The sequence below is a fragment of the Nycticebus coucang genome, chromosome 3, assembly GCF_027406575.1.
Source record: "Nycticebus coucang isolate mNycCou1 chromosome 3, mNycCou1.pri, whole genome shotgun sequence".
In the NCBI taxonomy this organism is placed as follows: domain Eukaryota; kingdom Metazoa; phylum Chordata; class Mammalia; order Primates; family Lorisidae; genus Nycticebus; species Nycticebus coucang.
Genome location: NC_069782.1, coordinates 142,410,490 through 142,419,459, shown reverse-complemented (window position 1 = coordinate 142,419,459; position 8,970 = coordinate 142,410,490). Strand labels below are relative to the sequence as shown.

Below are 8,970 nucleotides of genomic sequence, written 5' to 3'. Positions count from 1 at the left end.
CTAGCTACCAGGTGCAAAGTCACTTCCAACCTCGCTGTCTGTCACTGAGAGAGAGAGAGCTCTAAAGAAGTTTCCTAGCTGGCCAAGCACAGTGGCAACTCGGTCGAATCCACCGATGAGGAGCGAATGAAAACACGTCTGGAAAATTCAGTCACACGCTCCCTTATTGAGCAGTTACGTTCAGGCATCAGGCTAAGTGGCGTTATTTTACTTAACATTCAGAATAAATCAGGTAGCTATGTAGCAGGACCCCCAGTTTATGAATGGGGGAGTCAAGGCTCCTAAGTCTGAGGACATGTGGAATGACATGGCCACAGCACAAAAGCTGGGCCTTAAAGCTTCGCCTTCAAAGCGGGATGTGCCCACAGATGTCTCTGGGTGGCGGCGGCACATGAAAAGGACATGAGAGTCCCAGGGCACAATATCATGGGTACTTAAGAAATGCCTGGCTCATAATCTCCAAAACCGGTATTGTTTGGGCTGAGGGATCAAGAGACAAAAAGCTGAGGAATATTTCATGATCTGGAAACTTTCAGTTCCTTTAATATGAAAATGCTCGACATGAAGTATTAAAGATGTAAGGATTCGGAGGTTGCAGGAGGCCAAAGAAGATTAAGAGATTCTTTCCCCCAAATGAAGTGCATCGTGTATCCATGATGGGGCACGGAGATCCCTGCCCTTCCCCCACCCTCTCCACTTAATAGGGAAAATGCTGAAAACTTTGAAGAAATGCGTCCTTTGTTCTTTAAGTTCCATGATTAATTAGGTATAAGCCATGTTTCAAAACATTTCGTCATTTATTTGTAATTCTCCCCAGAGCGTATACAGTGACTTGGCTCGGAACGCATAGATTACATTGCAAATGCTGCTCATATGCCGAAACTCTGGATGTTTCTTCCCCTTTCCCTTCTCCGCTTTCCCCTGTAATTCTTGAGTAAAAGAACAAAGCTGACTTCAATAGGTGGGCACACGCTCCTCTGACTGGATTTCCCTGCTCATCAGGGACCCCCAAAGGGGGCCTGTGACTGGAAACAGTTGGCAGGCAGCCATGTGCCCACACGTGGATAGACCTCTGGGGTGGCTCTAACCCCCTATCTCTGCACCAGTCAGGCAATGATATGTCCATTGGCTTCAAGTTGGTCTTCACCCCCCATCTCCAGCCACACCCCTCCCCAGAGTACAAGCCAGTGAGCTGTGTGGTGCGGTCAGCATGTGGACTCCAACTGCAACATCTCACTCACTTGTTAGAGCTTCATTGTCTCCTCATCTATAAATGCAGATAACAATTGCCTCTGAGGTCTATTGAGTCAATGGTATAATTACATATGATTTAAGTGTTTCATTCAGAATGTGATCTCTGTGAATGTTCACTTTTTGTTTTAAGTTGTTTTTAATTTGGCCCAACTCTCAGCCCCAAATGCACACACATGTACGTACACACCAGCACTCCTGGTGTGGGTGATTTAAGACAATGCTTGGAGCAGCAAGGCTGTGTGTGTCCAGAGAAATTGCACTGGGTGAGACAAGTTCCCCAGTGCAAGCAATCTCCACAATGTTTGTGTTGCACACAAACGTACAATACACAAAACACACCTATACAAGGTCTCGGGGACATTTGTTACTGATTCCAAGGTGGACACTGTCCATTCTTGCCTTCTTTCCCTACACTCTACTGAGACAACTCCTACCTTTGGAATATCTTTGCTTCCCTTCACTCTTTTCAAATAGAATTCTTCTCCAAAGCTCAGATCTAATGCCACCAACAGCGTGACATCCTCACATTGCTACTATTGGAGCTAACTGGATTGTTGGACCCTCTTTAAGATGGACTGCACTTGACCCAGCCTGAAGCCCAGTCTCAGGAAGTTTCATGTGCCTGGATCTTGAAAGCGTGCTGAATTGAATTGCCAGGTGTATCCGTTTGGTAGGGCTACCGTGTTGGAATACGCAAACTGGGTGGCTTAACCACCAGAAATTTATAGTCTCATACTTCTGAGCTCTGAAAGTTCAAGACCAAGGTATGGGAAGGGTGGGTTCCTTCTGAGAACTATGAAGGAGAACCTGTTCCAGGCCCCTGTCCTAGCTTCTGGGGGTTTGCTGGCCATCTTTGGGGTTCTTTCTTTTGCAAAGCATCACTCCAATCTCTGCCTTCATCTTCACACAGAATTCTTCCTGCGTGCCTGTCTCTGTGTCCAAATTTGCACCTTTTATGGGTGGATGGTTTCCAGTAAAAGTCAGAAAACCTACTGGAAAAATTCTGAAAGAGCTATAATGTGGATACATTTTTATAAAGAACAATTGCTTTGGATTAGGGACCACCCTACTGACATCACCTTACCTTGATTGCCTGGGAAGACCCTATTTCCAAATACAGCCACATTTACAGGTACTGGAGGTTAGGACTTTCCCATCTTTTTTCCTCTCAGGGAGTGGAAGTCGACCCTACTCAACCCATAACACAAGGAGTGAATGAGTAAGGAGTCAGAGGTGAGTCTGAGCCCCCAGCTTCATTCTGCTTGTGATAATAGCAGAGGCAAAGCCCTAAGAACTCTGGGAGGGTAACAACCACAGTAACATCTGGGCCCATCTTTATCCTCCAACTCAGGTTGTCCTAGATCAGCGGTTCTCAACCTGTGGGTCACGACCCCTTTGTAACAATGAGAATACATCCTGCATATCAGATATTTACATTATGATTCATAACAGTAGCAAAATTACAGTTATGAAGTAGCAAGAAAAATAATTTCATGGTTGGAGGTCACAACATGAGGAACTGTGTTAAAGGGTTACGGCATTAGGAGGCATTAGGAAGGTTGAGAACCACTGTCCTAGATGGTCATTCTCAAGCGAAACCAAACAGCATTGCTGGGGATGGGGAAGACAGGTCAGAGGGATGCGGGCATCACTCTTTTTCAGATGCAGACTCACCAGAGCGCCACTAAACGAGACTAAACATACAAACAAACCATATGGTTCCCCCAGGTCTAGCCTGAGAAGTATTTCTTGTTTGGGGGCTTACGAGGTTAGTCAGGATGTTTAAATGACTCTTAAAAAATTAAATTGACCTCTTAGGTAGAATTCCATAAAGAATCTAGAATGTTAAAATTCTCCAGATGGTGGAGATTAAGGAAAAATATTCTCTCTCCTAAAAATATGCGGCCATTGCCTTGTTATTTGTCTACTTTGGGTAGGACCAACTGTTGCTCAAATGGAGAAGTATGAGGCTGGGGTTCCAGTCTTGAGATCCAAGAGGGAAAGATGTTATAAGCCACGAAGATACCATGGCTGGCTATTCCTGGGCCTAGGGTGATGTTCCAGGCGTATACTCAATCCACAGTGTGGACATGGAATGGTTGGTGCCTCGTGTTTCAGCTGGAGAGATGAGCTGGTGTGTGGAGAATATGAAAATACCTGGAGAGAAATGAGCAATCCATGGGCTCAGGTTTTTGCTAGAAAAGATGGTAGGAGCACTGACAAAAATAGTAATAGCTAACACTTAGATGCGGATACTGTACCTCAGATAGGCACGTGATGTTCTTATCACTGGTAATTTTTTTTTTTTTTTTGGCCAGGGCTGGGTTTGAACCCGCCACCTCTGGCATATGGAACCGGTGCCCTACCCCTTTGAGTCACAGGCGCCGCCCGGTAATTTTTTTCTTTTTAGAGACAGAGTCTCACTTTATCGCCCTCGGTAGAGTGCCGTGTCATTTCAGCTCACAGCAACCTCCAGCTCGTGGGCCCAGGCGATTCTCTTGCCTCAGCCTCCCGAGCAGCCGGGACCAAGGCACCCGCCACAACGCCTAGCCATTTTTTTTTGTTGCAGTTTGGCCGGGGCCGGGCTTGAACCCACCACCCTCAGTATATGGGGCCAGGGCCCTACCCACTGAACCACAGGCGTCGCCCTTATTACTGATAAATTTTTATGCCAATTTTCTACCTGCTCAAATTCAATTTTGAATATTCAGCTATGTAAGTGACTACATTCTTCTCTGAGTTTAAAAATTATAAACATGAAGCGGATGCTTTGGAAATTAAATACATTTTTATTTGGGGTATTTTATTGAAGAAAATGAAAAGAAAAAGTATCCTCATTTGGCAGTTCAATCTTCGCTGTCTGAGAACATGTTCTGGGAAGTAGCGAAAAGGAAAAAAAGAAACCAAAACAGGCCTAGAGGCCCTATAAAGGGGCTGTGAAATTACTCATTCTGACAAAATTCGGGTTTCTTATTTCAGGTGGAATTAGGGGAGGAGGTATAGAAGAAAATGGGATAGTCGATTAGGACTAACTACATGGCCAATTGCAAAGACTACAAGCCCCAGAGAGGTAAATGATACCTACAGCTACGCCATCTTCACTGTAACATTTATAATAACAAAAACGATAATTTATCAATTGTCACAAGTTTAACCTCTTACCCTGGTCGTATCAGAGTGGGTCCAGCAGAAAGGGGAGAAAGGCCCAAACTTCATCTGGGTGATGTGAGGTTAGGGACTGAGGACCCTCTTCTGCCGAAAAGTTAATCTCCAGTATTTATTTGGGTGCCAAGAAAAGTAGAATAATGGGGAAGGGGTTCCTTCATATAAAAGAAACTCAAAAGCTTTACAGGCTGAATTAGGTGTAATCCTTATGGGATCCCTAACAGCTCATAAATAACTTTTAATGAGATTTCCAGCAAGTAAAATAGCACATGGGGGAAAAAAGTATTCTTTTTTATTTTTGTTATTTTGTTTTCAATAAAGCACATGCTTCATCTCAGTTGTTTTCCAAACCCATAAGCAAAAGAAAGGAAACCATTTCCAATAAGAAGAGATTAGTACTGAAAATATTTAATTAACTGATAGGGACAGGAAACGCTTGAATATGTCATTGAAAATACTTGACATTGACCACTAATCTATGGAAACTTATAGAGCTGAGTCTAAAGCATGTTCCGGAGTTAAGCAGAGAAATAAATCAAGGTTTGCAAATGTCATTTAAGTTTTCACCTGTCCCACGATTCAAAATTATTGGCTTCCCAATGAAAAGCATATGTTGTGTCCCTTGCCTGGGGAGCAGTAATGAAGTGAGGCAGACACTCTCCAGTCTCCCTCCCATGGTGCCCTCTTTATTTCCCATCGAGTGAAAATAATTACTGTATCCTTAAGGGAGCGCTTCCCTGCGTCTGGTCTGCCGATAAGGGCTGCCATGTTGGCTCCTCCAGCCCTGCCCCTCTTCCTTGAGAGACCACGGTTTGATTTATGAGAAAATAGTTGGCAAATTGCAATGTCCATCTTGATGGATGATATCATTTGGACCATTTTGCTGATCATGTATGACTACCTTTTTTTGTTTAGCCTGGTTGCAATTGATCCACAGCTCCAACAGCCAAAGAAGGGGGAAAAATAGCAATTGCCTTTTCTTGGTGAGGTCACCAAGCAGAAAGAGTGCTGGCCTTTTGTTCCCTGGAAATCCACCACTGATGCTCAAGCCCTTCGTATAGAGAGCTCTCATAGACATTCTCTTAGACGATCCCAGCAAAGACTCCTAGAAGTAAGCAAGACAGGTGTGGTGCTCCTCATTGGGAAGATGAGAAAAGTAACATGCTGAGTGCTTTGCCCGAGGTCACACAACTAGTCAAAAGCAAGAGTTCAAGTCTTGGTCTTTTGACTCCCAAACAAATGTTCCTTTCTCTTTCCATTGCTTCCCGGTGGAACCAGAATGCACACTCACAGACACAAGCCAACTCCCCCTGTGTTAGACTGTTCACTATTAGACGCTCCACCTGCCCCTGGTTCCCGCAGGAGCCTCCAGCTGATCCCCAGACCTCTGAAACTGTCCTTCCCATCTCTCCTGGCCAGCCCCAGTGTCATAATTCTACAAACACAAATCCAACTATGTTGCTGTTCTGTTAACAACTTTTAGTGTCTTCTCCTTTCCATTTGCCTCTCTGGATGTCCCACCTTGCCCCCTCTAGCAGGTGAGTTCGGAGGGGTGAGGTGGAACTCAAAGTGATCAACTTTGAATTTCTTGGAAACCTCATGGTTTATCTTAAACTTTAATACAGGCTTTTTAATGATACTCAATATATCCTTGTTTGTTTTTATTTTAAAACAACGATTTTAGTCTAAAAACCTTTCAGTTAAAGTATTGCCCTAGAAATCTGCCTCATCTTATCCTGTGGCTTTGTGTACTTCTTAGTACCCCTCCTAGTGTGAGTCCTCCCCGTGCATATCCTGGATCCCAGAGGATCAATTCTAGGCCTTAGCACGGGCTCAAAGGCCTTCATTCAGCCTCTCTGCCTTCCTCTCAGCCTCATTTCTGCCACTCACCACTTGTTCTCTTACACCACAGCCATTCTGATCCTCCCTGCCTCAGGGCCTTTTCACATTCTCTCCCCTCAACCTAGAAGTCCTTCTTTCTTTGCTGCAAAACTCTCAGCATGCATGCACCCCAGAACATGGTACAGTTCTACCACTGCACCCCACCCATGGTAGTTGTTAACTCTTTGGTTCCTAGTCACTTATGGGCATGTCTGTCTTTCCCCCACCAAACTAAGCACTCTCACCCACCATCTCCATAACTACAAGTGCCTACCACACTTGGCACAAACCAGGCTTTAGATAAATGCTTGTAAAATGAAGGAAAATCATGACCATCGGAGGCGCCTGTGGCTCAGTGAGTAGGGCGCTGGCCCCATATACTGAGGGTGGTGGGTTCAAACCTGGCCCCAGCCAAACTGCAACAACAACAACAAAGAAGAAAAAAAGGGAAAGAAAACTGTGACCACTTTCCACTAGGATATTTGTTTGTTTTCAAACCTAGCCTAAGATCAGTTGTGTATATTTTACAGTTCATAAGAGCTTTTGTACACTTTTAAAAAATCGATAATGGGCCCGGCGTCTGTGGCTCAAGTGGCTAAGGCGCTGGCCACATACACCTGAGCTGGCAGGCTCGAATCTAGCCTGGGCCTGCCAAACAACGATGGCTGCAACCAAACAAAAAATAGCCGGGTGCTGCGGCAGGCATCTGTAGTCCTAGCTACTTGGGAGGTGGAGCAAGAGAATGGCTTGAGCCCAGGAGTTGGTGGTTGCTGTGAGCTGTGATGCCACAGCACTCTACCCAGGGCGACAGCTTGAGACCGTGTCTCAAAAAAAAAAACAAAAACAAAAAGCTCCATAATGTGTGTTTTTTTTATGTGTACCAAGTACATGATCTCATTTGATCTTTGTGTTTATGGCTCGTCCTTTTCCCCTAACTGAGAGGCTCGGTCCAGACATTGGATGTTAGATGCCTGCATCCACACTGCCTCTTTTTGCCAGCTCTGCTTGATCTCAGTTTCCTCATCTGTAAAAGGGGATGATAATAGAACAACTGGGAGGCAGTTCACTGTGACAGGGAAGGGCATGAGTTCCAGAAGTGACCACCTAGGTCAGGCACTGACCAAATCTGCCCTCCACCTGTTTATGTGTGTCCTACAAGTTATATTCTTAAATGATTTATGAAAATTAAGGGAGTGATAATATGTAGTGACACATGAGAATTATCTGAAATTCAAATTTCAATGCCTGTAAATAAAGTTTTATTGGGACGTAGCCCTACCTATTGTTTCCATACTGTCTATCACCACTTTTGTGCTCAGTAGGAGAGTCTAGTTGCTATGACAGAGAAGGATCACCCTTCAAGCCTAAAATGCTTACTATCTGACCCTTTCCTGAAGAAGTTTGCGGCCCCTGACCTAGGTTCAAATCCTAGCTCCACCCAGCATGAGCTCTGGGACCTTGGGAAGATCAGTTAACTTCTCTATGCCAGTTTCCCTCTCCATAAAGGAGAGAGAATAATATCTGCCTGTTAGGGCTTTATGAGATTAAGTGAGGTAACACACAGAAAACTCTCAGTAAAGCCCTGGTACTGCAAATGTTAGCTAACGTTACTAAGCTACCTTCCCAGAGGGCTAGAATTTGCCAAGTAGCAGGTGGGGGTGGGGAGCCCACTAGCGGTGCCAGCACGTGGAGAGTTCCAACTTGGTGTAATTGGAGAGGCTGAGAGTCAGGACCTGAGCCAAAGTGTGTGGAAGGAGAGAACCAAGGGCCAGGCGCAATCACCCCGAGAGTCTAATGAACACCTTTCCAGAAGGCTCAGCCAAGACAGAGGCCAGGGTTACCGAGTTGACCTCAATCTGGGTTTAGATGGGACCAACTGAGAAGCCAGTGAGGAACCAGCAAGGATGGGGATAGAGGGTTCTGGATGATATCCCCAGGATCCACACAGCACTCCACACAAGGACTAGTTTAAAGGGACAGGCTCGTCATTCCCAAATGGCTTGCCCAAGTGAATACAATTTGTCAATGATCAAATCCCAAACACCAGATGCCCAGACCTGGGTTTCTCCCTCCATTCTGCCTTGCCAACTTTCCTGCCCAGTGTTTCAAGTTCAAATCCTTCTGTGGTTCTTAAAAACAACATTGAGTCTAAGGGAAACAGCCTATTGCTATTGTTTTCTTCTAAGAACACAGAGCAGTAATTTTTGTTTTAAACTATTGAGCATACATTGAATGTGTTTTCTCCCTTTTTTTGTTTTTGAGACAGAGTCTCACTATGTCACCTTCAGTAGAGTGCCATGGCATCACAGCTCAATGTCAAACTCCTGCGTGTGTGTGTGTGTGCATGTGTGTGTGTGTGTGTATGTCAAACTCCTGGGCTTAAGCGATTCTCTTGCCTCGGCCTGCCAAGTAGCAGGGACTACAGGTGCCCACCACAACATCTAGCTATTTTTTGGTTGCAGCTATCATTGTTAGCAGGCCCAGGCAGGGCTCAAACCCACCAGCCTCGGTATATGTGGCTGGCGCCCTACTCACTGAGCTACAGGCGCCGAGCCCGTTTTCTCCCTTTCTCCCTTTTTTGCAGTTAGAGTCCTCATGGTTGAAGGTAGCAGGCACATGCTCTGCAGATTCTCAGCAAGGCCTCTGACAGGGCTTCTCTAGCCCACAGGC

The 8,970-nt window shown here is 45.3% G+C and overlaps 1 non-coding gene across 1 annotated transcript; it reads right to left on the bottom strand.

Annotated features, from left to right (window-relative positions):
* Positions 1-2,216: 2,216 nt before the first annotated feature.
* LOC128582829 (U7 small nuclear RNA) lies at positions 2,217-2,276 on the bottom strand. Its single transcript, XR_008379259.1, has one exon. It is a non-coding gene; the product is annotated as a U7 small nuclear RNA (small nuclear RNA).
* Between the last annotated feature and the right edge of the window lie 6,694 nt (positions 2,277-8,970).